Source organism: Eubalaena glacialis, chromosome 20 (assembly GCF_028564815.1).
Source record: "Eubalaena glacialis isolate mEubGla1 chromosome 20, mEubGla1.1.hap2.+ XY, whole genome shotgun sequence".
In the NCBI taxonomy this organism is placed as follows: Eukaryota; Metazoa; Chordata; class Mammalia; order Artiodactyla; family Balaenidae; genus Eubalaena; species Eubalaena glacialis.
Genome location: NC_083735.1, coordinates 49,137,478 through 49,150,607, shown reverse-complemented (window position 1 = coordinate 49,150,607; position 13,130 = coordinate 49,137,478).

Below are 13,130 nucleotides of genomic sequence, written 5' to 3'. Positions count from 1 at the left end.
GGGTGGGGGTGGGGGCGGGAACAACAGACAATAGCCGCTGCCTGCCTGCCCGCCCGCCCGCCGGGCTGAGGCCTGAGGGCTGAGGGCCACGCTGGCTCCTGCAACACAATCCCTTCCAGGAAACTGCTGTGGTGACTATTTGGCAGTGAATGATCAAATCTGAACTCTCTTGGCCTATTTCTGCAAAAGGCCCGAGACTCAGCTACGACAGATTCTCTGGATTTCTTGGCACGTGGACTGACCCGCACCCTCCCATCCTGTCAGATCCTCCTTTGTACACACGCCTCCACTGGAAGGGTTCTTTGGCCTCGTCCAGAAAACGAACAAGCAAGAACAAACACACAAACAGACTGAAATGATGTGTTGGTATTTGTTGGAAAGAAACATGCTCCTCTCACACACCTGAGGGCAGGAAGCGAAGGCAGGTTCTCAGCAGGAGGGGGACGGGGAACCTGAACCGAGGTCGGTCAGAGGTCCCCCCCCCCCTTTCTCTCCCAGGTCACGTGGGCCTCCCTTCCCCGCCTCTCTCTGCGCCCCCCTGCCCTGGTTCTGATATTTCACTTGGGAAACTTCTCTGGGCCTGCCGAGATGCCAGCTTGCTGTCCTGCTGCTTCATGTCCATCTCTACCAGCCGTGCCCAAAAGGCACGTGAAATCATGGACAGCAAACAGCGCCCCCAGAGCTGTGTGTGTGTGTGTGTGTGTGTGTGTGTGTGTGTGTGTGTGTGTGTGTGTGCGCGCGCGCCAATTTTCCAGGAAGCGGTGAGGGAGCAAAGGGAGGGCTGGGTGAAGGAATCCTGGGTGCCTGTCATCGCACACCCCGCAGAGCACCATTTATTTCCATCTCCATGTCTGAAAGACACTTAGTCCTCATTTCAGCAACTTGATGGTGATTCCCCTTCTAAATACATGACAAAACCTATGAAGTACTGGACTCATTGAATCTGTAACTGCTAACAGGGCCCAAGGAGTTTTCAATCAATGGCAGGAAAAGAAATGATCCTGAACATAAAACTGCCAAGAATTCCTATAGATGGAGTTATCATGGACCGACTTCTGGTGATACGTGCCATGGGGGCTCCCATTTGACAAACTGGAATGGGATAGGTAGACCCAGTCATCCCATGTTTTACCTCAAGCTGGAGAAGCAGAGAATATCATCTAAAAGCCTACCTTCATGGTGTCTCAGTGCTCAGGGCTCTTCCTTCTCAGGGATCTTGTGTTCTGTAGGGATAATTCACGTGCTGGGGCAGGGCAGTAGGTTCCCAATATCAGCTTGTGAAATGGATTAAATGATGTCTTCCTTTTAAAAAGATAAAGATTATTTGGAAAAGTTATTAATAGTGAACACATGATGTTATCCTCTCTGATCTATAAACTAGAGTTGACCGTTGAACAACCAACATGGAGGGTTACGCGTGCCGACCCCACGCACTGTGAAAATCCATGGATGACTTCACAGTCAGGGCCCTGGATCTGCGCTTCCACCTCCGGGGACTCAGCAACCACAGATCCTGCAGTGCCATAGTGCACATCTATGGAAAACATCCACCTGTGAGTCACACACACACGCACACACGCACACGCACAGGTTTCAACTTTGTTGTGTTTATTCTCGTGGCCACTCACCCTTGACATGTGTGTGCATACCTATTTGAACAGTAATGTAACAGGTAACCCCCATCACTTGTGTTCTACTTTTTTACTGACCATTGAAACTTAGTTCCTGATTGACCCTAGGGTTTGTAATTATGTTTACAACTTCATAAAAATAGAAAGTCCCTCACTGATCGACAGGGACTGTATGAAAGGAAAATTGACGCATTCTGACTCAGGGCCACATTTCCTGGTTTTGAAAGACACACACCCACTCGGTAGTGCTTACATATGTCCAAGTACTGATCCACTGAAGTGGGGTTGCTTTTTTTTCTTGGTACCAAACTTTGCATTCTCAAAATACTTCGCCATCTACCTATTTATGCTGTAGATTTGTAGTAATAGACAATTTCCAAACGTCTGAACCTTGTCTCAATCGTGGGGCTCACACATTCTTTATAGAGTCGTATATTCCCAGCATTCATTTCTTGATGTGAACTAGGTGAGGAATTTGACATTGTGACGTTAGAATTGGCATCTCCTTGGTGTGAGGACACCAAGGGATAAGGGACCACTGAAGAATGTCCTTCCTTCACCATGCTGAGACTATTTTATTCAGTGTGAATCCTCTCATGTCCTACAAGTGCTGGCTCCATGGCGAATGGGATTCTCCCATGCATTGCATCGGATTTCTTCTACAGCAGTGATTATCTGCTCTGGCCCAAGACGACGGCCGACTCTCCTCCTAGTAAAGCTTGTGCTGCCTTCCCTACCGCGTCAGGGATGCATCCCACTCTGAGTTGTCTGTGTGTGCTGAGGCTGGAGCGCCAACTGAAGGTTCTTCCACCGTGGTTCCAGGCTTAGGGTTTCTCCCCACATGATTTTCCTCGTCTTAAAGAGGGTAATTTCTGGCTGAAGGCTCTACCTCACTGATCTCAGACACAGGGTTTCTGCTGTGTGTGACTTCTCTGGTGTTTATAAGGACGAGTGCACTGGGTAATGTCTTACAAGATGTGTCAGGAAAACTACTTTCTCAGGGGAATCTGCGGTGGGCATTACCTGCTCTTCTCCCCTAGTGACCAGGCTTCTCTCCACACTGACTCGAATGAGCCTGGAGCCCACCTGGATTCAGGACTCTGGGAAATCCTCTTGCATCCTCCTCATCTCTCCTCCTGCTCCAGCTGTGAAAGCACATCGGATTGGTGCAGCCGATAAGTTGTTTCGTGGGAAACGTGGACGTGGATTTGGAGCCCTGCGTTGGAACCTGCGTCTGGTCTTCAGGTTCACGTCAGGAGGAGGAGCGAGGCGAACGAACGTTAAAGAGCAGCACGGGGAAGGGCGTCCTGAGCACGGGGAAGTACTGCCAGCCCTTCCCCAGAGCAGGAGCGACGCTGACTTTGGGCTCAGGTATTCAGGAACTGTCTGCTGATGCGCAGGCCCCAGACCAGAAACAGACTGTGAAATCCTTTGTTTTTCTAACAAGGGTGAATCCATTGTTCCATAGTGGATCGAACATTATTTTCAAAAAAAATATTCAATAACATCAGCTCCCTCGGAACGCCAACCACCCCCCACCCCACCCCCAACCCCACCCCCCAACCCCACCCCCCATCCCCATGAACTCTCTTTTAAAGGGAAAATGTCTGCTATGATGACGACTGTTGTGCCAAACTCTGCCACGGTTTCAAGAGCAGAGGAGCTGGTTAGGAACTACCTAACACGTTGATCCATCCACTGGATGCAGGCGTGCCATGAGGTGAGTGTCCTGCACTGTTCTGAGTGTTAGATATGGAGCAGAAAGGAAGACGTGTGATTGTGGCCAGAAATTGTCCATCCTGGTGGGATCCTGAAAAAAAAATTAAAAAGAAAGAAAGAAAGAAGCACAGCCCCTTCAGGCAGATGCGGATGCTCTATAAGTGTATAGGCATCGGCGTGGTGGGGGGCAGAATGCGCAAAGCTCCTCTGGGTAATCTTTTATCAAATAAATGGCTGTGGACAGACTCACCCATGGACACCAGATAACTGAGGTCCTCCAGCAGCACAGCTCTAGACAGCTTCCCCTGGAATTTGCTCATCAGGGCGCACTCTTCCTGGGTGAAGGTCGCACACACCCTTGAGACTCACTGATATTTAAAGACATGGTGGATATTCTGGCTTGGCCTGCGCCATCCCCACAATGTCCAAAGGTGACGGTCGAGATGACAAAACTGGAGAAAGACAGGTGTGTCTATCGCAAGCTCAGACACTGTTTGAGGTGCAGTTGACTATTCCCCTGGGTTGACCTGGCACGTGCCTTTCAGATGTATCACGGAGATACGCACACTCCTGGCTGAGGGTGACCTCATCGCAAGGGGATATGACATGAGGGGTGTTGAGCAATAACCCGTACCTTACACACACACACACACACACACACACACACACACACACACACACACACACACACACAAGAGGCTCGCGGGAGTAAAAGATTAACTTTACCTCTGTTGACACCCACGACTGTACCTAGTTGTCACAAGACAAGAAGCTCCACTGTACATTTAACCCTTATCTGTTCCTGTGCTTTCGTGCAGAAAATCCTCATGCGCTTCTTTCCCCTCGTGGAAGCACTTGCTATTATTCCCCATAGGTAGCCACCGTGGATGGAACCAGCTGCTGCTGATCCAAGAATTTGGAGGATTTCTGGAAATGATCAGTGATCCCGAGACAGACTCTCCCTTCCGTGATCAAAGCGACTCGGGGAGCTGTCTCTCCCCCACCCCCCCATCCCCATCCCCACCCCCCACCCCCACCCCGCACACCGCCTTCTCCCTTGTGTACAGGCTATGTCTTTTAATTAAACAGTGTTGCTTTGTTAGCCTTAGAGTCTTGTGGAAGCGATCTTCATTTCTATGGTACTGCTGTGCAAGAATCTGGAAAGGGCCCGGTAACGGGTATGTCTGTAGCTCCCTCCTAGAGCTGGCCTGTGTCTACGTACGGATCCGAGTGCCACGATTAACTTGCGAAAGAGCTCTCTTGAACTGGCTTAGAAGGAAGCACTCCCGAATTCAGTCTACTAGAAAGGGACCCGAAGGTTTTTGCAAGTTCACGTGATCTAGGATGAACCCTTCAGCCGAAAATAACCAAGGTCAAGGGATGGGTTTTATGAAACTAGGCAGGTCTTTAGCGTGATCAGCAATCGAGGTCAACCTTTTCTTCTATCTACGTCGACCCCGAATCCAATAAGTTCACGGGAGTGAACCAAATTCGTCAGCAAGAAAAGGAACTTGGGGGTGATGGCTGACATCGTCTAAAGTCTCAGGAAATGTTCACGGGTCCTCTCATCGTCATGGGATTTAGAACAAGTGATTTCGATAGCTCCAGGTGGAGGAACTCCTTAAGAAAGGCTATGTTTTGTGGTATGTATGTCTACTTAAAAACGGTTTCTCCCAGACCTTTGGGGTCACTTTAGAAACTTTAGAGTTGGCATAAGTGGAATGATGGGGAATTCGTGGAACGTCTAGATCATTTCCAAAGATAACCTATGGAAACGTTCATGGCTCAACAAGTCTCAGTGGACCTACTTCTGTCTCCTTATTACAGAAAGAACTGTAAAACTAAAACTAACTGTAAAACGAAAGATGTTTCGATGTATGACTCCACACCTCTGGCATCACTTTGGGGGAAAAAAATTTTGAAAAAGTGACGCTGTGTGAAAATGTATGCTTCTAGACATGATGGAATGGGATCATCCATTTGCCGGTGCAGAAACACTGGTGTCACGGACCCCGTTCACCATGGCTTCCTAGTTCCTGTTCATGACCGATTCAGGTTTCTAAGGGTTCTGAATTCTGATTGTCTTTTTCTTGTTTTCTTCTCCATTCTTGTCTCAAAGAACTTTACGTTCCAAAAACATTTTTTACCTACCAAATCACAGATTGTCCGTTTGTTACAAAAACTTTTAGGTTGAGAGATTTTCTCTCTCTCTCTCTCTCTCTTTCTTTCTTTCTTTCTTTCTTTCTTTCTTTCTTTCTTTCTTTCTTTCTTTCTTTCTTTCTTTCTCTCTCTCTCTCTCTCTCTCTCTCTCTCTCTCTCTCTCTCTCTCTCTCTCTCGCTCTCTCTCTCTCGCTCTCTCTCTCTCTCTCTGTCTCTCTCTCTCTCTCTCCCCCTCTCTTTCTTTCTTTCTTCCCCCAAGTCTGTGTGTTGTGTTTCTTTCACTTTGTTCTGTTCCTAGGTACTAGGGATTTCTTTTTAATTCCATTAGCTTAAATAAGGGGCTTTGCATTTTTTGGCGAAAGCACCAGAAATGTATTTTCTCATTAAGTGTCGGAATGTTGTTCGCCGGTGATGCGGCTCTCCTTCTGCCAGATGACTGACGATTGGATGGAGAAAAAAAGTACACATGAGTATGTTCACGGACACTTACTGACGTTTCAGAGGACCTTAAATTAAAAACAGAGACCCTGGGCTTCCCTGGTGGCGCAGTGGTTGAGAATCTGCCTGCTAATGCAGGGGACACGGGTTCGGGCCCTGGTCTGGGAAGATCCCACATGTCGCGGAGCAACTAGGCCCGTGAGCCACAATTACTGAGCCTGCGCGTCTGGAGCCTGTGCTCCGCAACAAGAGACGCCGCGATAGTGAAGAGGCCCGCGTACCGCGATGAAGAGCGGCCCCCGCTTGCCGCAACTGGAGAAGGCCCTTGCACAGAAACGAAGACCCAACACAGCCAAGAATAAAATTTTTTTTTAAATTTAAAAAAGATTAAAAAAAAAACAAAAAAAAAACAGAGACCCCCTAGCCTCCCCCCTCCCCGCCCTGTAAAATTCATCTGAAGTGGAGAAAAAACCTTGCTCAAAATCCTTTTCCTTTTCGTTCGATCCACATGGTGCATGGATTTCCTAGCAGAAACTTAAGCGAGGTGCATGTTCATCATTCAGCAGATTTCTAATTTTCTAGTTCTAAGGAAAACTACTAAAACGAATGAGGATAACACCTTCCCGTGCAATCCTTAGGGAAAGCTCCCACCAAATTTAATGAAAGGAAACTTGGTTTGGAAACAAACGAGTCTTCATTTGGCGACCTTTGGTAGAAATGAGGGGAGGGAGGGAGGGAGGGAGAGGAGAGAGAGAGAGAGAGAGAGAGAGAGAGAGAGGGAGAGGGAGAGGGAGAGGGAGAGGGAGAGGGAGAGGGAGAGGGAGAGGGAGAGGGAGAGGGAGAGGGAGAGGGAGAGGGAGAGGGAGAGGGAGAGGGAGAGGGAGAGGGAGGGAGGTGTCTCACTTTCCATGGTTCCAGTGTGCACACATTTCAATGACTAGGTGAAATCGCACCAAGAGCCTAACTACGTGTTTCGAATGTCAATTTCCACAATTGATGAACGGTAGCTGCGTGAAGTCCAAACTTTGCTGCTGCCTGTTCAGTCTGCAATGACTCCACAAATAACAAGCGTGCGTGCCCCGTGTCCAGTGACCGATCCTCTTTCAGAGCCTGTCGGTGATTGCCTGGTGTGTATGTGTCTGTTTTCCGGGTCACACGTAGTGTGTCGTTGTGTTGCCCCCAGCCCCGGTCTCCCCCGTCCGTGGAAAATAAAAAGAAAGAATTGCCCGAGAACGACGAAAGTGCGGCTAAGAAACCCAAAATGATGACACTGGAAGTCCACTTGGATGGGGTTAGGAGACACCTGAGCATGCCTAGGGCAACACTGCCACCGTGTGAGAGACCAGCGCAAGGAGAGCTGAAGAATACAAAGAAGAAAAAGGAGGAGAGGGGGAGGGGGGAGGGGGGGAGGACAGGCTGAAGATGTCTCCAGGCGATGACGTTGGTGAAAACGTTCCCATTCAGAAAAGCACTTCGAGAGATAGTTCTGGACCCAGAGAGCACAAAGGGTTGTCGTGTTGGAGGCTGATCTTCAGTTAGGGGAATAACAAACAAACAAACAAACAATAGGACTGCTTATCCAGATGTAGAAAAGATACCACGCCAAGAAGGCAAGCACTGTTGAAAACTGCTGTTCCTAGGATTTTACAAAATGAATCAGTTGCTTTCGTGTCGATGCTTTCCATGACAGTCTACTAAATAAATCGTAGTTTGGCTCTTTTTATATTCTCTACCTTTTAAATGGTGAGTGAGTAAGAGAGTTTTTAAATGTTTTGATACGGTTTTTTTTTTTTTTTTTTTTCTTTTGATACGATTTTTGAATGTCGTGGGACAACGGTATTTTTCCCCCGTGGATGAACAAGATTGCTTTTTTGAGCTTCAGCTTTCAGGGTCATTTTAGGGTCCTGAACTGCCCTGCCAAGTGAGCCCTGTGTGTCGTTGTGTCCCTTTAGAAGGGTTGGTGCTTGATGACGTCATGATATCGAAATCTTGATTGTTGACTTACAAAACCACTGTTGGGAGTTTGTTTGTTGTCTTAATCTCCCTTACCTATTGCACTCACGTGACTGTCCACTCTTTGTCTCTCTCTCTCTCTCTCTCTCTCTCTCTCTCTCTCTCTCTCTCTCTCTCTCTCTCTCTCTCTCTCTCTCTCCTCATAGATATAGACGTACGGACACAGAGAGCGCTAACAGTGTGTCCGTACCTATCGCTACATAGGTATAGGTGTTGATACAGATAGACATGTACATGTCTTCTTTACCCCCTCCGTGGGCACTTAGTGGAGTTACTGGGTCGCATGGTAGTTTTGTGTGCAGTGTTTTGAGGGACTTCCGTACTGTTTTCCATACTGCTGTCTTTTGTCGGAGAGCCATTCTGTCACCCGCCAGGTGACATCTCTGAGTCCTCCAGCATGCCACGGTGGTGGTGGTCTCTCTCAGCTTGAAAAATACGTGTTCGATCAGGAGCCACTTTTTCTGCCTTTACGAACTTGCTGTCGCAACTCCAGATCCTGGGCCTGTCCGAATATCTTTGTCAAGAGAAATGCGTGCGCTTTTTTTGTTCCCCATTTATTTTTCTTAACTAAAAAATGTTTTGTGTTTTATTTTTGTTTGTTTTGTTGTTGTGTTTTTGTTTTGTTTAGTTTTTTTACTAAAAACAGTTGTTTTCTTTCCTTTCTTTTTTTTTTTTTTTTTTCTTTTCCCTAATGAAAATGTTCTGTTCGGGCCTCCTCCTGCCCACTTTTCTCACTGGGTTGCTTGTTTTCTGGAGGCTGAATTGTGTGAGGCCTTGGTCTGTTTTGGATAGGCTCCCCTTACGGGATATGCTTGGGCTTGTCCTAGGCCTTTATATGTCCATGTATACGTATGCCACAAGCGTATGTAATATGCGTACGTATATTATACGTGCATGCTTTTTCCTTTGTTTTAAAGGCCAGAGTAGTTCTACAGCTCGACTTCTTTGCTGGTATGGTTTGGTGTGGTCTTGGTGGGACTACAGTTCGTTGTCGATACTTACCGCACTCCACACACACACACCCCCCACCCCCCCACACACGCACACGCACACGCACACGCTCGCACTCAGAGTGTTGCATTGTGTAGATGTACCGGAACTCAGTTTCTTCAGTGGATGGCTATGGACTCCACCCTCTCCCCCTCCCCCCCCCCCCGCCCGCATTCCCCCAACCCCCGCCTGCCTCACCCCCCCCACCCCCGCCCGTGATTGTGGTCAGTCCATTTTGAAATCCATGTTCTCGTGACCGCAAGTGCATTTTTCCCCACCCACGCACCCGTGTGTTGTCTTTGGACTTTGTCGCCGTCTAGGCACAGATAGATGTTTGTTTCCACTTGTATGGGGTCAGAGTGTATCCTTCCTTTCCTTTCTAGCTTCTGGGCTTTGCGTGTCTGCTTCCGAAAGACCTCCTCCGTTCGAGAAAGGAGAAAGGATGAATTCCTGCGTTGTTCTCTGAGCGCTGGCCTGGTTTCGGTTTGCCAGTCCCCGCCTTCCCTCCCTCCCTCCCTCCCTCCCTCCCTCCCTCCGTCCGGGCAGCCGGGGATCTTGCTCGTGCCCCTCTGCGCAGCCCGTGCCAGCCTCCCCGGGCACCGCCGGCGTCTCCGTGGGATTTCCCCCCGCCCAGGAATCGCGTGGGGAGCGCGTCTCCTTCGAGGCAGCCTCCCGGCGACATCTTCCCAGCTTCCCCCGCCCCCCCCACCACCCCCCCAACCCCGTCTGCTGCCGGGGTCGCGCCGTGTCGTGCCGACCCGGGAGCTAGCTCCGAGACGGACGCCTCGGGGCCGCGCCAGACGCCCGCCGCCTCGCCCCGGGCTGAGCTCGGGCGTTTGGGCGGCCCGGCGGCGCTGCAGCGTCCTCGGTGGCCGGCCGGCGACCGGGATCCGGCCCGGGGACGTTGGAGCCGGTTGTCGGGAGCCACCTGGCGGCCGCTTTTATATTGTCCCTTGTCTCTGGAGCTTCGGCGACCTTCGTGAGGGCTGTGACTCGGCCGCCGGGCCCGAGGCAGAGTTCCGGGAGCCAGGCGACGCTGGTGGTGACTGTCCCGGTGGCGCCCAGGCGTGGGCGCCTCCTGCTGTCGCTTGAGATTGGGCGTGCAGGTCTGTGAGGGTGTGACCGTCGCCGCGCTCTCGAGCCGGCTTGAGGGATCGCCTGGCCTGGTCGACCAGCATCCGCCCGCGCCCCTCCGGCCGCGGGGACCGACCCGGCCCATCCGACCCGACCTGGGCCGGGCCGCCGCGGTGGGAAGGGAGAGGGCCTTCCGCGCCCTCCGGAGCGCCTGTGGATTGGCCGTCGGGCCTTCTCCTGGCTCACCCTTTGGAGCGTTCGTTCCCCGACCCCCTCCCCACCCCCTCCCTCCCCGGTCCCCACAGCGCCCCGCTCCGGAGGTGGGGACCGGCCCGGGCCCGTGCGTTTAGGCCGGTGGAGGGCGCGACGGGCTCGGTGGCGGGCGCGCGTGGGTCCCGGTGGTCGGATTCTTTCTGACCGATGTTTTTCCGAGTCGGACTCCAGAGGTGGGGACCGGCCTGGGCCGCGAGGGGGTGACCCGGAGAGACCGGCACGGGCCCGGGTGCGGTCCCTCGTGCGCTCCGGTCGTCTGGGAGGCGCCTCCCTGGGAAAATGTGTTCAAGTCCCCCTGGGTCCGGGGACGTGGACGGACCGGGCCCTGCTCGCGCGGGTGGCCGGGGAGGGAGCACCCGGCCCTTCAGCGTGCCCACGTGGGTCCCGGTCGGCGGACGCGACTTTTTCTCACCCTGCCCCGCCCCCTCCTCCACCGCGAGTCCCGGCCGGGGGGGTGGGGGTGGGGTGGGGACCGGCCAGAGCCGTACTGGGTGGCCCGGATAGGGCGGCCTGGGCCCGGGCGCGGTCCCTCGTGGGGCCCGCTCGTCGGAGGCGGCCGAGTGGGATATTTCTTTTTCTTTAACCAAGTCCTCGCCCGCCCGGAGACTCGGAGGGACCGGTACCTGCCCGCGCGGGCGAACCGGGGAGGGCGACCCCGGCCCGCTCGCTGCCTCTCCCACGTTGTCCCGCCCCTCCCGCCCCGCCCCACTTTGCCGCCACGCTCTTCGGGTCGACCAGATGGCCCCGAGAGAGCTCCGGGACTGGTGTGGATGGGGAAGTGTTGGGGACAGGTGGCGGGACCGAGGTCCCGGGGATCCCCCCTGCGATTCGTGGATGGGCCCCGCTGCCCGGCGCCGTGATTATTTTCGCCCGAAATGGGCCTTTTTTGCCACCAGATAGGTGCTGACACGGTCTTCCCTGGCGTCTGTCGCTGAGGACTTTGGGACTCCGGACGCGCGCAGGGCTCTGGGCTTGGGACCGCCGTCTGGCGCCCGAACCGGCCCTTGCCACTTGAGCCGCCCGCCTGGGCCTGCGCGCCGGCTCTCGTGTGTGCGCCCGGCTGACCCGGCCCGCGGTGCCGCCTCCGGTCTCTGGCTCACCCGAGGGCGGCGGGGCGAGGTGGCGCGTGGGTCTTCTACCCCGTGTGACTCCCACCCCCCGCCGCAGGCACCCGGTGGTGGCTGAGACGACCCCACCCCGCAGGCTCCGTGCCACGTGTCAGGCGTTCTCCTCACGGGGTCGTCGGCCACTGTTGCCTGAGGAAAAAAGAAAAGGAGGTGGGGGCGGCCGCCGGTGAGGCTGAAGCAGGCTCCTCGGCTGATGGTCCTCACCGTGCCCCTCCCCTTCGGGGCTTTCTGGCCCCTGGCTCGCTGGATTGACTGATCGATGTGGTGATGTCGCGCTCTCCTGGGCCGGGCCTAAGTCGCGCCAGACGAGGGACGGACGTTCCTGGCGAACGGGACCGCTCTTCTCGTTCTGTCCGCGGGCCCCTCGCCTCTCTTTTCACGCCCTCCCGGCCTGTCGAGGGGTGTGTGGAAGGCAGGGGTGGTGGTCTCCGGCCCTGACCCTCGGTCTCCCGCCCCCTGCCTCACGGCGTGGGCGGGGCCGTGGTCCTCGGACGCAGCAGACACTCTCGCTTCGCCTCCTTGGCGTGTGCCTCGCGAGCGGTCCTCCCCGCGTCGGTGGGGGGCCGTTCCGCCGCTGCGCTGCGCGCCCCTGCTGGCGCGTGAGCGTGCCTTGCTTGGCCGTCGGTGGTGCCCCTGGAGCGCTCCAGGTTGTCCCTCAGGTGCCCGAGGCCGAGTGGTGGTGTCGTTCCCTTTTTCCCAGCGTGCTCCTTGGGTCCCCACCGCGGTGGTGTGTCCCGAGTGGCTCTCTTGGGGGGGTCGAGACGGTAAGGGAGGCGTGCCTCTGTTCCCCACCTCGGTGGGGGCCGGGTGCCGCCTCGTCGCGGTCGTCCTCCCACGGGTGTGCTGTGGGGGGGGGATCGTGTTGGGCCGGGGGCGGCAGAGGTTGTGCCCCTGGCTGTGGCCGCGAGCGCTCCCGTGGGCCGTGTGCTTACCCATACCGCAGACCCCCCCACGCCCAGTCGTGGACTTGGTGGCTCGTGGCGCGCCTCCGTGGGCCCAAAGGGGAGACGATGGGTGGGGGATGATGCACCCTCGGTGAGAAAGCCTTCTCTAGCGATCCGAGAGGGAGCCTTGGGGTACCGGACCCCCCAGCCGCTGCCCCTCCCAAGCGTGCAGTGGCCATGGTGGCGACTGCCAGAGCACGTGGGCAGAGCCCCTCGCCTTCGCGGGAGGGCCTGCGCCGGCCCCGCGGTGGGGCCGTGCGCCGCTCTTTGCCTACCGCGGCCCGCGCCTCCCCCCTCTGAGTCGGGGGAGGGTCCCGCCAGGCCGGCGTCCGGCGCGGGGCCGCGCGTGCGCGTGTGCGTGCGCGTGCGGTGACCCCCGTGGTGAGCCCAAGGGGGCGGGGACGCCCGGACGTCCCGGCTCCCCAGTCCCGCAGCCACGAGGAGCCCGTCGCGCCTGCCCTCACCGCGAGTCGCAGCCGGCGGCGGTGTGTGGGCACGGTGCGGGTCGCCTCGCTCGGGAGCGTTTCCCTGGGGCGCGAGCCCCTGGGGGTCGGACTTGGATGAAGGCGGATCTGGCGAGGACGGATGGGTTGAGTTTGGGTGGACGGGTCCCTCCGTGGCACGCGGGGGAGACCGTCGCACGCGGGCCCTGGCGGCGGGACCGGGTCGTGGGGAGGCCCCAGGGTGGCTGGGGCCGGCCGGCGTCTCAGGCGTCGTGGGACCGCCCTCGTGTGTGTGGCGGTGGGACCCCGCGCTTGTTT